A 16,654-nucleotide genomic window follows, 5' to 3' on the forward strand; every position below is an offset into this window, starting at 1 on the left:
TGGTCAGCTAAACGCTCCAGTGGCTGCAGAGATCAGAGCTGACCCGGCCGCACTGACACTCGTTCTCAAGGCCTCTGACGACTTCTTACCTAATCCACTGGGCCCTTCAGGAGCTAGGAGTTCTCGAAAGTTCTGTTCTCCTTACCCCAGTTCCTCTGACTTTAGGGGAGCCTCTGAGCATCTCAGCCAGGCACCCCTCAACAGAGCTGTGGGGTGGCTGTGACTTCTGGCCTCCTGCCAAAACTGGTGGATCATGAATTTTTACTTCTGGGTTGGCCAAAAAGTTCATCCCAGTTTTCCTGTAACATCGGGCAGAAACACCCGAATGAACTTTCTGGCCAACCCAAGAGAATACATGCATTCCGCAGGAAGTGGGTGCACCATTACCTGTTACCAGCCACAGGGCTGGGGCGGGCAGTGAGTGGGGAGGGTATCTCTGACCTTGAACGTGTTCCAGCTTTCTCTCTGAGGCCCCCTTCCTCTGCTCTCCCCTGCCGCCCTCTCTGCCTCCAGCCAGAAGGTCACAGACACTCAGAAAAGGTGCTGACCGGCCTGGCGCAGCTGCAGTGGGGTGGTGGGGGGGAGGGGGCTGGGGGGCAGGGCTGCCTGTCCCCCCTCCCTGGCTAGAACCTGGGCTCCAGCTCAGATTTCAGACCTCGAATCGGCCCAGCTGGCTCTCGTTGCCTGGTGCCGCCTGAACCATGAGCTTGCCCTCTGTCCCCACTACTGCAGCCAGGCCATCTGTCAAAACTGACAGCCGAGTCTGTAGGAAGGAATGTCCACGGTGGGGGGAAAAAAAAAATGCCATTCCCTTCTGTCTTCCTAATCCCCTGTGCTGGTTCTCTTTTTTTTCAAAGGAGCAGTGATTCCAAACAATTGAACCGAAAGTTTTAACCCAAATCTGCCCTTATTTGGTAAAAGGACCATAGAATCCGTGACACTGTTATTTCTGGGATGCCCAAAACCACCTTCTGGATTGGAATAAACCAGGACGTTTGGAAATAATAAAAGGAGATTTTCTTCGATACAAGTGAAGTGTTATTATGGGAACGGGCGCAGAACAGCACGTGGTAAGGGCTTTCAGGAAAATGAGGGCAGGGGGTTGTCGGGGCAAACAGTGTCTGTGGCAGTGATTCCTAACGAGGTGTGAGGAGGTGATGCTGTGATGGAGGCAGAGACCTGGGCTCCCTTCTGGGGACGCTGCCTGGGACAGTCACCCCCTGGGCGCCTCCATTTCCCCATCTTTGATAAAGGTGATCGTTTGTGCCCTGCCTGCCCCCCTGGCTCGTGGTTATGAATCAAAATGGAACATAAAAGCAAAGCCCCTTAGAAAGTAGTAAGGACCTCCCCCCGCCCCGCCCTGCTCAGAGTGCTGGCTGAGTACACGGGGCCTGGGAGCTATGCTGGGAGCCAGGAGGAGACCCAGGTTCATTGACCACCAGCTGTGGCCGTGCGCCTGTCCTGCAGGGGTGGGAAGCCACCGTCTCTCTGGTCGGGACTTTCCATTTTCCTGATGCAGAGGAATTTAGATGCTCTGACTTACTCTTCTGTGGGCTCTCTTCAATAAAATTAGCTGTGGGAGGTTTAAAAAAAAAATCACTGGAGCCAGTGACAGGCCCAGTAGGTGCTTACATCAGCCCTGGGTTTGGCAGGCGTCCCCCACCCCCACCTGCCTCCTCCCTCTGCTGCTTTTAGCTTCCTCCCTACTCTTCCCCAAGTGATGACGAAAGCTTTATATTCGGTGCCTTTATCTGATTGCATTTAAATCAGTTCTCATTTAATTCTCATAATGCCATGAGGCACTTTGGGCAAATGGTCCATTTTAAGATGGAGAGAACTGGCTTTCTCAAGATTACTTGGCTGACTGCGGCAGAAGGGACACAAGAATTTGGCCTTCTAGCATCTTGAAGGATGGTCTTTCCATGCGCCATTTCCTCCATGGAGGCCGTCTGGCTCTTCCCTTCCTTTGAGTCCTCCCCCGCCTCTCCCCTGCTCCCCATAACCTGGATCTTTTAGCACCCACCATTGTCTGCTTTATGGTATTTCTGCCGGTGTCTCCTATGCTCTCTTAGGCTAAGAACTCCGTGGTTCTTGACGGCATATCATGTTCATCTCAGTTTTCTCCAGGGAATCTAATCCTGTACCTGAGACATGGCCCAGGTGATTGTGTTGACTGTCCTGAACAAATGGAAGAATTGTCATGGGCCAGCACATTGCAGATGGCAAGCTAGTTGGGCTCATTGATTCCATGTGCTTAGAAGGTTTGACTCTCAGAAAGAGACTTGGCATTCTTCCAGCCGACGGAAGTCAGAATGTGCACCTGCTCTCCCTGGTGTGTTTGGAGGACGATTGCCTTCACGTGAGCCGCTCTACACTTGACCCCTCTGAAAGCTTCAAGGATCCCACACTTGCGCATTTGGGCTGCAGCCAGTGCCTGTGTGTGGGTTACAGCCCAGGGTCAGGGACGGGCTTTGCGATCTGATGGCAGGGTTGGGGGCCGGGGGAGGAGCTGGACATGGGTGCAGCAGCTGGTGCTCATTGTCCTCATCGTAACTTTGTCCTGAGTGGACAGCAAGTCTCTTTCCCGTCCACGTCCCCCCTCGTCTAGCACAGAGCCTGGCCCAGGGTAGGTGTCCATTGTGTTTGTCTCATGGAGGAAAAGGCCTTCTCTTCTCTAATGAGTGTGTGACCGCTTTGGAGCATCAAGTTACAGTCAGCAAGCATTCTGGGCACGTGACCCCTTCCCACACCACGCCGAGGGTCTTTGATTTTGCAAGGCAGAGGGCAGCTAGAGGCCCTGGTTGACCCACACTGATGGTAGAATTTGGCAGTGGGTAGCAATGGGGTCCTCTGATGGCTCTCATCAGACACGACATGGGGGACCCCTGGTTTCTCTGTGTCATTCATCATATGACCTCAGATCCTTTACCCTTGTGTAGCTCATTCCCAGACTGAGAGATTCCATAAGGAGACCTCCCAATCATCTGGTCCATTTCTTCCATTTCACAAATGGTAATACTGAGGCCTAGGAAAGAGATCTGCTTAAGAGCACACACAGATTGGCTGAGCCAAGGGTACCATGCCCACTGTTCTTTTTCTGAGCTCCTTCCCAACTGTCTGATCTGTCAAGTGGGGCCATCATTACCCTCCTGCTTAATTCATAGGATCCTTGTTAGCATCAGTGAAAGCAGGGATGTCAAGGGCTTTCCTGATGCACGAAAGGCTAAATCACTAACACAACCACTTGCCCAGTAGATGCCATGGCAACACCAGGCAGACACCCAGATGTCAGTTTCCCCTCCACCAACATATGGACCCAAGGATCGGGGGGCGCGCATGCTGCAGTCCACAGGGTGGCAAAGAGTCAGACATGACCGAGCAACCGAACAACCTGACGTGATGGCCGAAGGGCGAGTCAGGAGGCCCCACCTCCTGAGGGCGGCTGCCCGGCCTGTGTTCTTGTCATGAACCCTTTTCTGCCCGCCTCCTCGGCAGGCCTGCTAATTAGTTCCTTGTGTGTGTGTCAAGAGGAGGCAGCTGGAAGATCAGAGCATGTTTCCCCTTGAATTTATCCTATTAGGGAGTAGATGAGCTCAAAAGAGGGGGAAAAAAAAATGTAGTTTAAGACTTCACTAAGTTCTGTGTAAATTCTGAGAAATGTCAGGAGCCCCCAGGAGAGGGTGCTGAAGGCTGAACAGCACGTTGACAGCCTGATTAGCTGTGTGAACACGTCCCTCCAGGCAGGGGCCTGTGAGAGGAAACCATCTTTTGTCCTTGCCGGGGGTTGCCAGCAGACCTGCCTTTCCTGGGAGCGGTAAGCAGAGAAACCTGCAAAGGAAAGAAAGCAAGAAAAAGAGGCCCATAGCATATGTCTTGGTGGATCATTCGAGCAAGTGTAAGTTTTCTGCCAGGCTGGCCTGCCTTTGGGTCCTGACTCCTTTCTTTTGGTTGGTGAGAAGGTTCTTAAGATGCAGAAAGTTCCACAGGATGTTATGGAAAAACCTGGGCTTTCTAGCCAACCCAGTCCTTCAGAACCCTCCGTCTTCTTACCTTATAATTTGTGATTGGAATGCTCTCACACTCTGCCTCCGTATCTCAAGAAGATTTCCTTAGAAGTCAACTAGTACCATCGTCCTCAAAGCGTGGCTCTGGACCAGCAAGCAGCATCAGCCTTACCTGGGCACTTGTTAGACATGCAGGTTCTCAGTTCCCATCTCAGACCTACTGGATCAGAAACTCAGCGTGGGGGCCCAGCAAGCTGCAGTTCAACACACCTCCAGGTGATTCTCATGAGGGTGAACTCTTAAGCATCACTGATCTGAAGATGTGGAGTAGCTTGTCTGTGAGCAAGCTACTTTTATTTTGTGAGCGTTCCTTATAGTTTTTTTTAAAAATACTTGTTTATTTGGTCACATCAGGTCTCAATTTGGGCGCGGGATCATCGTTGCTTCGTGTGAGGTCTTGTTGCACTGCACTGACTCTCTAGCTGAGCTCATGAGCTCAGTAGTTGTGATGTGAGAGCTTAGTTGCTCCGAGGCACATGCGATCTTATTTCCCTAACCAGGGATCGAACCCATGACCCCTGCATTGCAAGGTGGATTTTTAACCACCGTATCACCAAGGAAGTCTCCAGAAAGTGGACACTCCTGGTGTATCTGCTGATGCTTGCACTTGAGGTTCTCAAACTTGAGCTCAATGAAGAAGGCTAAGAACTCCTCCCAGGTAACATAGGTGTGTTTGAAGTAGGTACCTTAACCAAAAGGGGTACTTAATGGTGGTGATATCAGGCACTGTGATGGGGAATTGTGAAGAGGGTTTTAGGCAGGTTGACTTTTAAGGCTTCAGTCACATCACTTGGGAACCATCCCTTGAGCTTGGTGGAAAACTGTACAAACAGTCCATCGGGAGTGCTGGTTCTGTTTAGGTTTAACTCTTTAACGAGAGTTAGGTGATACTGGGGCTTCCCGGGCTGCTCAGTGGGAAAGAATCTGCCTGCCAAGCAGAAAGGTGAAAGTGAAAGTGAAGTCACTCAGTCATGTCCGACTCTTTGCCACCCCATGGACTGTAGCCTACCAGCCTCCTCCGTCCATGGGATTCTCCAGGCAAGAATACTGGAGTGGGTTGCCATTTCCTTCTCCAGGGGATCTTCCTGACCCAGGGATCGAACCCGGGTCTCCTGCATCACAGGCAGACGCTTTACCCTCTGAGCCACCATGGAAGCCTGCCGAGCAGGAGACATAGATTTGATCCCTGGGTCGGGAAGATCCCCTAGAGAAGGAAGTGGCATGACACTCCAGTATTCTTTCCTGGGAAATCCCATGGACAGAGGAGCCTGTCTGACTACAGTCCATAGGGTCGCAAAGAGTCGGACAGACTTGCAAAAAAACAACAAGGTGATACGAGCAATGATTTTAGAAAACATGCTTTTTATCCTGGTGTAAACTACCTCACTAGATGTTATTTAAAGACAAGACATTGCTTTCACAGTTCAGTGAGACTGTTTGATTGAGGGCTCAGCAAATTACTGCAGTTTGTTAAGACTTGTGGTTCAAGGTCCCAAAGGAGGCAAAGAGGTACATGATGGAAAATGTATCAGCCAGCTTCCGAAGGCTGTGCACAGAGCTTTGATTAGCTGTGTTTTTGCTGGTGAAATTGTGTTGATCCACCACACCTCCTCCTCCTCCGGGCCACTCTGCATGCCTTTGATGGCTTCTTGTCTGTCTAGGCCAAGATAACCCTCCTCTGCCTGCCTAGGCAGACACACAGATTCCTTTGAACCTGAACCTAGGAGAAGGAATGTCCATTTCTGTGGCTGAAATAGAGTCTTTGCTGCTGATCAAGAGAATGTCCATTTGTTGTTCTGTGTGCCTGTATTTTGCATGGCTTCCACCTTGAAGATGCAGATAAGTAGGTGCAGGAAGGGAGGAAGGGCTTGCCTGGGATCCCAGAATAGGACTGGGGTCCACAGTGCAGGCACTGGGAGGGGTCCAGCCACTCCTGAGGTCCCGGGTTTCATGAGAAAGTGGACTCGTTGAAGGACAACTTGCTTGGGGTGGTGGGGGGGGGGCAGCTAGAAGTTCTTAAGCTGCTAAGAACATTATTCTCAACCAAGTGGAGGTGAAAAGATTTATTTAAAAGGCTATGAAATATCTCATTTTAAAAGGGAAAACTATGACCTAGAGGATTAGAACAGAGATTATTCTAGAGTCAAGTGTCTCTGAACCCTCAGACTGACCTGGAAAAGTTCATTTTGTTGGCTTTCAGAGCTTCCCTGGTTCCTACTGCACCCCTACCCCCAACAGCAGAGTCTTCATTCTGTCCCTAGGCCTCCTGGGTCCTTCTCTACCCACTGCCAGAACCCTACACCCAGGGAAGCAACCCCACTTAGCTCCAGTGGTGATATTATAAACCTTTAATAACTGGCATGACCCAGGCACCAACCAATTCCAAAGGAAGCTGGCAGAGTCCTGGAGGTGCCCTGCTTGCCAGAAGTTGATCCTTTATTGCGCGATCATAGGGATGTCTGGGAGTATCTGGGAATGAGGCCAAGGTGATGAGCGAGGGAACGGGGCTTGGAGCAGTGGCTACTTCCCAACCGGTCTGCAAGGACTTCATTGCTCTGACAGCTGGCCTGACTGTACCAGTGCATACCAGCCATCCTTTTCCGCCTTCCTCTGAATGTCAAAGTTCACTCTTCCCATACACCTGTGGGTCCGGTTCTCCACTGGGGGTGAATGGTTGATTAAATAGCGCAAAGAGATCACCACCTCCCTCCTTACTGTCAACACCAGCCTACTCACTCACCTACTCACAATTAGAGCTGCCATCTCCTATGGTGAGCTCCAAAGCTCCAGAAGAATTCAAGAAGCAGGAAGTCAGCCTTCTTGCTAGGAATGCTAGAGAGTGGCTAGTATTTTATGTAGTTCAGGCTTGCTGGGGACATATTCTTTTATCTAGAAAGTGTCTTTATTTTATTCTCATTTAAAAAGTTTATTTTCCCAGGACAGAAAGCTCTGAATCTATATTTCTCTCCTTCAGTACTTAAAAATGTCCATGCTTTATTTCCTATCTCTAACGTTTCTCAAGAGAATGTCTTCATATGGATCATTTTTACATACATACATACATCATTGTGTATGTAATGTCTTTTTCTAACTGCTTTCAAGATTCTTTTTTGATCTTTAACTTCCAGAAGCTTGATTGTGATGTGCCCAGGTATGGTTTTCTTTGTACTTATCCCATTTAGATAATTCATTGAGCTTCTCAGATATATGTATTTTCCCCCACCATATTTGGGATGTTTTCAGCAATCATTTTTTCCAGTCCCCATTTTCTCTTCTCCTTCTGGGCTCTGATTATGTGTATGTTACTCAGCTTGATATGTTGCAAAAGACTGTCTTCCAGTCTTTTTCTTTTTCAGAATGGATAATTTCTACAGTTCTGTCTTCAACTTCCTTGACCTTTCCTTCTGCCATCTTTAATTTGCTGTTAAGCTCATTGGATGAAGTTTTCATTTTGGGTACTGTACTTAACTAGAATTTCTATTTGGTTCTTTTTCATAGTTTCCACTTATATACTGAGATTTCCCCATCTTTTTACTCACTGAGATCATATTTTTCTTTACATCCTTGAACATATGAAAACTGCTTTAAAGTCTTTACTAATTTGAACATCTGGGACATCTCGGCATCTGTTTCCTATTGACTTTGTTTTCCTTGAATTTGGGTCACTCTTCCTGCTCCTCCGCATTTCTAGTAATTTTTGGTTGGTTGTGGATATTACAGTTGATACCCTGAAAGAAGCTTGAATTATATTGTCTTCCTTTAACGAGTGTTGAATTTTGCTCTGATGGGGAGTTAATTCACCCATAGTAAATTACAGGATCCTTGATCCTGTTTAAGCTTGATTTCATGCTTCAACAGGGCCGGCCTAGAGTGAACCTGACTCCAGAGCGTGATCCTTACTCCTGTGGTGTGACCTTGCGTTATCTCACTTTAACATCTGGAATGTGAATAAGGAGTTTCCCCTTCTGGCTAGATCGAAACTCCTACATGTCCAGGGTTTCTGCAACCTCTACTATCCGCGTTCTGCTGTAAGTTCCAAAGTAACTACTCTTTGCTAGATCTCACCCTGTGTATGTGCAGACCAGCCTTCAGCCAGAGGTCTGGGGGGGATCTCCCCCACCTACAAACTCCTGAGCACCTACCACATGAAGCTCCTTCCTCTCTAGTATCCTGTCCCACGGGGTCCAGTGCTTCTGCAGCTGCAGACCCCAGCCTCTAATTCCTCAACTCGGCAGACAGCCGTGCTCTGCTCCATCCCAGCTTCCTGTGCGGTGGTTGGGAAATCTACGCAGGCAGAGCGTCAGGTGAACACGAAGCTCACCTGATGTGTTTCTTTCCCTTCTCTCAAGGATCATATACAGCCTCTTCAGTCGCTCAGTCGTGTCCTGCTCTCTGCGACCCCACGGACGCAGCACGCCAGGCCTCCCTGTCCATCACTAGCTCCCGGAGTTTACTCAAACTCATGTCCATTGAGTCGGTGATGCTGTCCAACCATCTCATCCTCTGTCGTCCCCTTCTTCTCCCGCCTTCAATCTTTCCTAGCATCAGGGTCTTTTCAAATGAGTCAGCTCTTCGAATCAGGTGGCCAAAGTATTGGAGTTTCAGCTTCAGCATCAGTCCTTCCAATGAACACTCAGGACTGATGTCCTTTAGGTTGGATCTCTTTGCAGTCCAAGGGACTCTATTGAATCCCTAAGAACTGCTGTGTCTGTTTGTTTTGTTTTATACTTGATTTCAGCAGGAGGGCAAATCCAGCACTGGTTACTCCATCATGATCAGAAATGGCCAGCCCTAACACTTAATGACATAAGACTCTGTGTGGCTGAGAATCTTTTCATGCTAGCACACAAGCACCTTGGAGGAAGTGTTGATGACTTATCTCTACACCCCTGTAGCATGCTTAATGAATATTATTAAATGGAATGAAATGAGAGTCTGGGAGTAAGTGTTGAATAATGTGTTCCTCCTTCATTTATGCCTAGGAGATGTGCTGGGAAGGGAACTCCTTTCAGATAGCATCTTCCATCCCTTCAGTCTTGGTGGGAAGGATCCCAGTTGCTCCAGTACTGGCTCCAATCTCTCTACTTAGGGACTCCAAGGTTATAAATGTCTCAGGAACGTGACACACTGCCTTATTCTATAGGCAGATATTCCTGTGTTTATACTGAAGAAGGAGGATTAGAAAACTGGATCAAATCCTTTTTCATCTTCTCCTGAAATGTGATTTCTTCCTTCATCCTTTACTGCGGTAGTCTGTTGAGGAGACAGCAGTATAGAAACGGAAGACTCGAGGGGAGCATCAGATTACTATGTTTATCCTTACTTTCATGGGTAGCTTCTCAGTCGGTACCACACTTGGAGCTGGGAGAGAACAGCCTTCATCTGTAGCCTCATTTGCTGCCACCCCAGTCATCTTTTGCCGTAACATCACTGACTTCTCATCATTTTCTGGAAAATACCTGGTGATAGGTCTAGTCCCCACACTGTCCCCTCTGCTCCCACACACACCCCTACTTACCCCTGCAAACTCTACTCAAAAGCCCCACTTCTGTAAAGCTTCACCTGCTCTCCAGGGAGAGTTAATTACACCTTCCTCCGGTTGTCCTTAGCAGTTATCTCCATGCTATTGTGATTATTTATCTTATACATTTATGATGATGCCTCTACCCCAATAGATAGTAGGGCCCTTAGTAAAATAGTATGTGTCTCATTCATCATATGAAGACGCTGAGGCACAGACAGTAACTTGTGCCAGGTCCCCCAGCTAGTAAATGGCAGAGTTGGGTTTCAAAGTTTCAAAGCCTAATAAAATAACCACCTCATAGTGCCTTCAGAGGTCATGCTTTATCCACTGAGCATACTGCCTTGTTGGCTATTTAGATGACAGTGTTTCTAGAGGTCACATATTCTGACTGTCCTTTCACTGACTGACCTACTTGTCATACCCTTTCCTAAAATCTTCCAGAACAGATACCTTGTGGAGTCAGTGGGAGCGTGACATCTCTGCTCCATAAATGACTCTCCATTCACGTTGTTGGTATTTTGTTGTTGTTCAGTCACTCAGTCGTGTTCAACTCTCTGTGACCCCATGGACTGCAGCACGCCACATTTCCCTGTCCTTCACCATCTCCTGGAGTTGGCTCAAATTCATGTCCATTGAGTCAGTGATACCATCCAACCATCTCATCCTCTGTCATCCCCTTCTCCTCCCACCTTCAATCTTGCCCAGCATCAGGGTCTTTTCCCATGAGTCAGCTCTTCACATCAGGTGGCCAAAGTACTGGAGCTTCAGCATCAGTCCTTCCAATGAATATTCAGTGTTTATTTCCTTTAGCATTGACTGGTTTGATCTCCTTGCAGTCCAAGGGACTCTCAAGAGTCTTCTCCAACACCACAGTTCAAAAGCATCAATTCTTCAGTGCTCAGCCTTCTTTATGGTCCAGTTCTAACATCCGTACATGACTACTGGAAAAACCATAGCTTTGACTAGACAGACCTTTGTCGACAAAGTAATATTTCTGCTTTTTAATATGCTGTCTAGGTTGGTCATAGCTTTTCTTTCAAGGAGCAAATGTCTTTTAATTTCATGGCTGCAGTCACCATCTGCAGTGATTTTGGAGCCAAATAAATAAAGTCTGTCACTGTTTCCATTGTTTCCCCATCTATTTCCCATGAAGTGATGGGACTGGATGCCATGATCTTAGTTTTTTGAATGTTGAGCTTTAAGCCAACTTCTTCACTCTCCTCTTTCACCTTCACCAAGAGGCTCCTTAGCTCCTCTTCTGTTTCTGCCATAAGGGTGGTGTCATCTGCATATTTGAGGTTATTGAAATTTCTCCCAGCAATCTTGATTCCAGCTTGCGCTTCCTCCAGCCTGGCATTTCACATGATGTACTCTGCATATAAGCTAAATAAACAGGGTGACAATATACAGCCTTGACGTACTCCCTTCCCAGTTTTGAACCAGTCCATTGCTCCATGTCCGGTTCTAACTGTTGCTTCTTGACCTGCATACAGGTTTCTCAGGAGGCAGGTCAGGTGGCCTGGTATCCCCACCTCTTTAAGAATTGCCCACAGCTTGTTGTGATCCACACGGTTGAGGCTTTCGAGTGGTCAGTGAAGCAGAGGTAATTGCGCTGATATTTTGCGGGGCAGCCATGTCACTCTATCGGCTCATATTGAGGTTGTAGCCAGCTAACTTCTGTTAAGTTTGGTATTCCCTATTCAGGTCCACGGGCTTCCCTGGTGGCTTAGAGGGTAAAGCGTCTGCATGCAATGTGGGAAACCCGGGTTTGATCCCTGGGTCAGGAAGATCCCCTGGAGAAGGAAATGGCAACCCCCTCCAGTACTCTTGCCTGGAAAATCCCATGGATGGAGGAGCCTGGTAGGCTACAGTCCATGGGGTCGCAAAGATTCAGACACGACTGTTTGTTTGTTCATTCACATTCATATCGTTGATTTTTAGCCCAAGTACCAAACTTCACCCTTCTACCTGATAAGTCTCACCTTCTTGGCTTCTGGCAAATATTCCAGCCTGACAAGGTCTTTTGGCTCTTTGCTTTATCACATAATCTTATCCCATACAGTTTCATAATTCACAAGCCTGTTTTCTTTGACTTCACCCATATCACCAGTTTTAAAATGTGTGAAGAGATCAGGTGAAAGGCTTCGTCTCACGGCCGCCAGCTACTTCCTTCCAGGGTGACACTGTCCCTAAGTCAGAATCCTTTGGGTTTAGTTGTCCAACCAGTTGTGAATTCACATGATTTCATAGTGATCTGACCCATGTTTCTTCATCGTCCACAAAGACGTCCTAAGAGACTGAGCTAAATGCTTTACTGAGATTCAGGGACATCGTTTATAGTATCCTCTCATTCTACCTCAGTACAATTTTAAATTCATCCCAAAGTAAAAAATCCCTATTCAACCTGCATAACCAACTATGATTCCTAGATACATGGAACTCAGATCTTGGCAAATACTACCTCTTTACTTAAAGAAAACCCGAGACATGAAAATTTAAACTTAACAAATTCATGTTGGAGGGTAAGGCATGGTTAAGTACACTATGTTCATCTGTTAAATAGAAAGATATACAGCCATTTTCAATGGTGACTTTGAAGAGTTTAGAATAATGTAGAAACTGTATATGTAATAAGGATTAAGGGTTAAAAAGGAAGATACAGAATTGGATGGACGGTATGATCATAACAGTTTAAAGGAAGGAGAGAGGAGAAGAATGATATATAAAAAACAGACGAGAAGGAAAAGCTCCAAAATGCTAACGACTGGACTATACATGCTGTGTTGTTTTTTTTTTTCCAGTCATTCCAAAAGTACAGTGTAAACATGCACACTTTTTAAAAATATTTATTTGTGGCTGTGCTGGGTCTTCGTTGCTCCAGTTGCAGTGAGCAGGGTGGAGAAGGAAATGGCAACCCACTCCAGTATTCTTGCCTGAAGAATCCCAGGGACAGAGGAGCCGGCGGGCTGCCATCTATGGGGTCGCAGAGAGTCGGACACAGCTGAAGTGATGACTTAGCAGCAGCAGTGAGCAGGGGCTCACTGCAACAGTGAGAGTTGCAGCATGCGGGCTTCTCACCGCAGTGGCTTCTCTCGTCGTGGAGCAGGGGGTCTAGAGTCTGCGGGCCTCCATCAGTGTGCAAGGGCTCGGCAGGGGTGGCTCCCAGGCTCTAGAGCACAGGCTTAAGGCTGTGGCGCACGAGCTTCGTTGCTCTGCAGCACGTGGGATCTTCCCGGACCAGGGGTCGAACCTGTGTCTCCTGCATTGGCAGACAGATTCTTTACCACGGAGTCACCAGGGAAGCCTGAACATGCATAATTTTGTCCCGGGGATCTCTTCAGGTAGGAAGCTGGGGAAGTTTGTTTGCTGGGTGGGAAGAGTAAGCTTGCAAGAACATGTTTATTGCAAAAGAGGTAAACTCAGATCATGTGGCCTCTAAGAGAGCAGGGTCAAGCACCGCGGCCTCCAGCCCAGGAGGCTGAACATGCTGGCCCTCGGCTGCATTCTGCCTGGAGGTGCCCATGCTGCCGAGTGTGTGAATCTCACCTCCCCACCCAGGGTGGCAGCTGTGCCTCCCACTGCCTCTGTGGGAACACGGGACAGGCTCTCCTGGGTGTGCCATCCCCTGGGAAGCAGGACCAGGCCCCCCTCAGAGGCAGGGTGGCCAGATGCTCACTGCTGCCGTGGAACCCTGAGCAAGTTACTTCACCTTCCTCCCAAGCCTCTGACGGCTGGCTGCATCCTCTCATGATAGATTCTACTTCTCAGGGCTGTGTGATTCGAGAAGATGATGTCTGTAATGTGTGTGTCAGCTATCTCGGAAGGACTCAGTGAACAGTGGCTCCTTTTTTTTTTTTTTTAACTATGATCATGAATCACCATTGGAGGGAATTCTGATACCTGAAATTTGACACTAATGATGCCAAAACTCAGCCTCTGTGCACCAGTGCAGAATCGATTCTCAAGAGTTTTGGGTGAAGTAGAAAAGCTTTATTGACATGGCAGGCTCACACTCTCAAATCTGTGTGTCCCAAGCTGGGGGGATTTGGTGAGGAGTTTTATAGCAGTGGTTGGGGTTGGGGGAGGTTGCTAATAAGCATCAGGGTTTGTGTGGGGTCTGGTGGCTCAGATGGTAAAGAATCCACCTGCAATGCGGGAGACCTGGGTTGGGAAGATCCCCTGCAGAAGGGAACGGCCACCCATTCCAGTCTTCTTGCCTGGAGAATTCCATGGACAGAGGAGCCTGGAAGGCTACAGTCCATGGGGTCACAAAGAGTCAGACAGGACTGAGCAATTTTCACTTTCACTGCATTTCTTTAATCTGACCTCAGGTGGTCTCCTGATAAGCGTCTCTGGTTCTTGAGGTTATCAAACTGTGACCTTCTTTCTGGAATGAAGAATGCTTCATCAAGTTAACATCTTCCATTTGTTGGAAGTTTCAGTTCTGTAGACGAGTTCAAAGATATCGTGTGTATCCTTTAAGGCAGAACCAGGCCCCTGCCCAAGCCTGCACTATTGTTTCTTCACTGCAACTCTCTTGCCTCTACATCCCATCCGATCCCTATTAGCAACTCTTTGAACCTGCCCTTTAGGACTCAAAGACCGTCATGGAGGCGGAAGCCTATTTCCTACAAATAAGAAATGGGGGACACAGAATGGCTTCCATGCCCAGGAGCCCTACAGGGTCCTGCTCAATTTCACTAACAGTAAATTTTATTGAGACAGTTGACCATGTTTTATTTTCTCTTCTAAGATACAAATTGAAGGAGTGAAGAGGAAAAGTTCAGAAAGCCTTTATTTGAATGCACTTGTCAAAATAGATGGATTAGGAAGCAGTGCACTGGGGGAAGTGTATTTAACCCAAAGAGGGACCAGAATAGGGAGCTGCCTGCCTTAGTTTCAACACTTTGGCCATTTAGCCAAAGTGATTCTAGTACAGAGGTTATACACTGAGTGATATTCAAAATACTTCATTGCTCAGGTTTGGGACTGACCAATCAGCATGGACCCTGGTTGCTGTGAGCACCCAAACCCCTACCTCTGCATACCTCAGCCTACAAAGCCTGGCGAGCAGGGCCTGGCCTCCCCAGAGATGCTCATTTAGATGAGCAGCAGCTCCACATCTGGGCACGCAGAGCAGTAATCGAGAGCCAAGCCCTGGTCCCAGAGCTGCCCTGCGCTCTTATTCCTGCTTCCTGCTCTTGTCCATGACACCATGTTTGCCCTCTGCTCTCCACCACACCTCTGACAGCAGGCCTGGAGGAGCTGTTCCTTAGTCTCCCTGCTGGGCCATGCTGGCCCCTCCTGTGTCCCCAGATGACCTGGACGGCAGGTTTCCAAGATGTCAGGGCCTCTGGAGTATGGCCATGAAGATGTTCTTCTGTGTTGTACCTTCTACGCAGAACTGCCGCCACCTGCAGAAACCATGCGTTCTCCTGGAGGTGATCTCAGTTAAACAGTTGTGATCTGCAGGACTCATCTTCTTGGAGATGAATATTTCCCATTTTACATCCCTACACTGTTTATTTTGGAGTTGGAGTCACAATTCCATGTGTAAGAGAGCAAGCCCAGAGTGACCATCCCGGCCGACTACACAGGCCAGCACCCTGGAGGAAGGAGGTTGTCTGTAGATCATGTGATGAAGGCAGAGGAGTCTGAAGCCAGAAGACTAAGCTTTTAAGTCTGGTTGTCTTGGCTTTTTATGTGAGCTTTGTTCTGTGGTCACCAGCTGCCCTCAACCCTGACCCCAACCAATTTGCATATGGTGGGTGGGTCAGACGCTAATGAGAGTGTAAACAGGTGATGGCTACTATAGCTAGGGGACCAATATTGTCATTTCAAACCTGAAAATTTTACCGCAGTTCACAATAGTGCATCCTGGAAATTCTTTCCCATCCTTGGTAACTCTGGATCTTCCCACCAACCCTCTGAGGGAGGCAGGTCACATTACTTACTGTTCTCACTTGACAGCTGAGGACTAGGGAGCCCCAGGGGTTGAGCGGTTCATCTAAGACCCACTGCTAATAAGTAGCAGAGGTGGACCAGGCCTGCCTCTAGGGACCCAGAGCAGCTGATGCAACTGGGCTCAGCTTCAGAACTCGAGAACTCCCCTGCTGCCTTCCGCGATGAGGGAAGAGTCATAAAACAGGGGGCACTTGATTCTGCTTTCCCAAGAGGACACGAGACAAACAGAACAGTTCTGTGACCTTCCCCGCACCCCACGGTGAGCAGAGAGGGAACCAAGAGAGGAACTGATGGTCCCTGTGTCCTCGGCCCGCCCTCCTCTCTGCGGGTCTCTTCCCACGTCCCTCCTGCTGTCCCCCAGCACTCCCACAGGCCTCCTTCTTCCATCTCTCCCCACTGGACACTTACTGAGGCCCAGGGCCTGCTTCTTGGGAACACAGGCTCCCACCAAGGGACCAGAGCTCGCTACCCCAGCATTCAGCCAGCTGGAAAAGTGCTACCAGCTAGCGTATCCCTTTTTCAGTAGAATACTGGCTTATATTTGCCTTTAGACTCTTTTAAAAACAGTTCAGCTGAAATAAACAATTCACCCATTTAAAGTGTACAATCCAATGGCTTTAGCATATTCAGAGTCATGCATGTAGTACCAGAATCAATTTTAAAACGTCCTCAAACATATTCCAAAAAGATCTCACCCACCTTAGTCACCACCCCCCAAAGTCTCCACACCTCCTCACCATCCTAGGCAAGCAAAAAATCTATTTTCTTTATAGATTTGCTTATTCTGGGCATTTCACATAAATAGAATTGTGCAATATGTGATTCTTTGTGACTGACTTCTTTTACTTAGTGTTTTCAAGGTTCATCCATGTGGTGGAAGATTTTAGTACTTCCTTTCTTTTTACTGCTAAATAACATTCCACTGTATGTACAACATTTTGCTTATCTATTCCTTAGCTGATGGATATGTCAGCTGTTTCCACTTTGGGGTTTTTTGATTAATGCTGCTATGAACATTCATGTACAAGTTTTGAGTTTTGAATTACAGAGGTTTTCATTTCTCTTGGATTATATACATAGGAGTTGAATTATTGAGTCATAT

At 47.9% G+C, this 16,654-nt stretch overlaps 1 protein-coding gene across 5 annotated transcripts in view; it reads left to right on the top strand.

Annotated features, from left to right (window-relative positions):
• MAPK4 (mitogen-activated protein kinase 4) overlaps positions 1-16,654 on the top strand; it is a 165,719-nt gene that overhangs the window by 106,713 nt on the left and 42,352 nt on the right. The window lies entirely within an intron of this gene.

This window comes from Cervus canadensis, chromosome 23 (genome assembly GCF_019320065.1).
Source record: "Cervus canadensis isolate Bull #8, Minnesota chromosome 23, ASM1932006v1, whole genome shotgun sequence".
NCBI classification, from domain to species: Eukaryota; Metazoa; Chordata; class Mammalia; order Artiodactyla; family Cervidae; genus Cervus; species Cervus canadensis.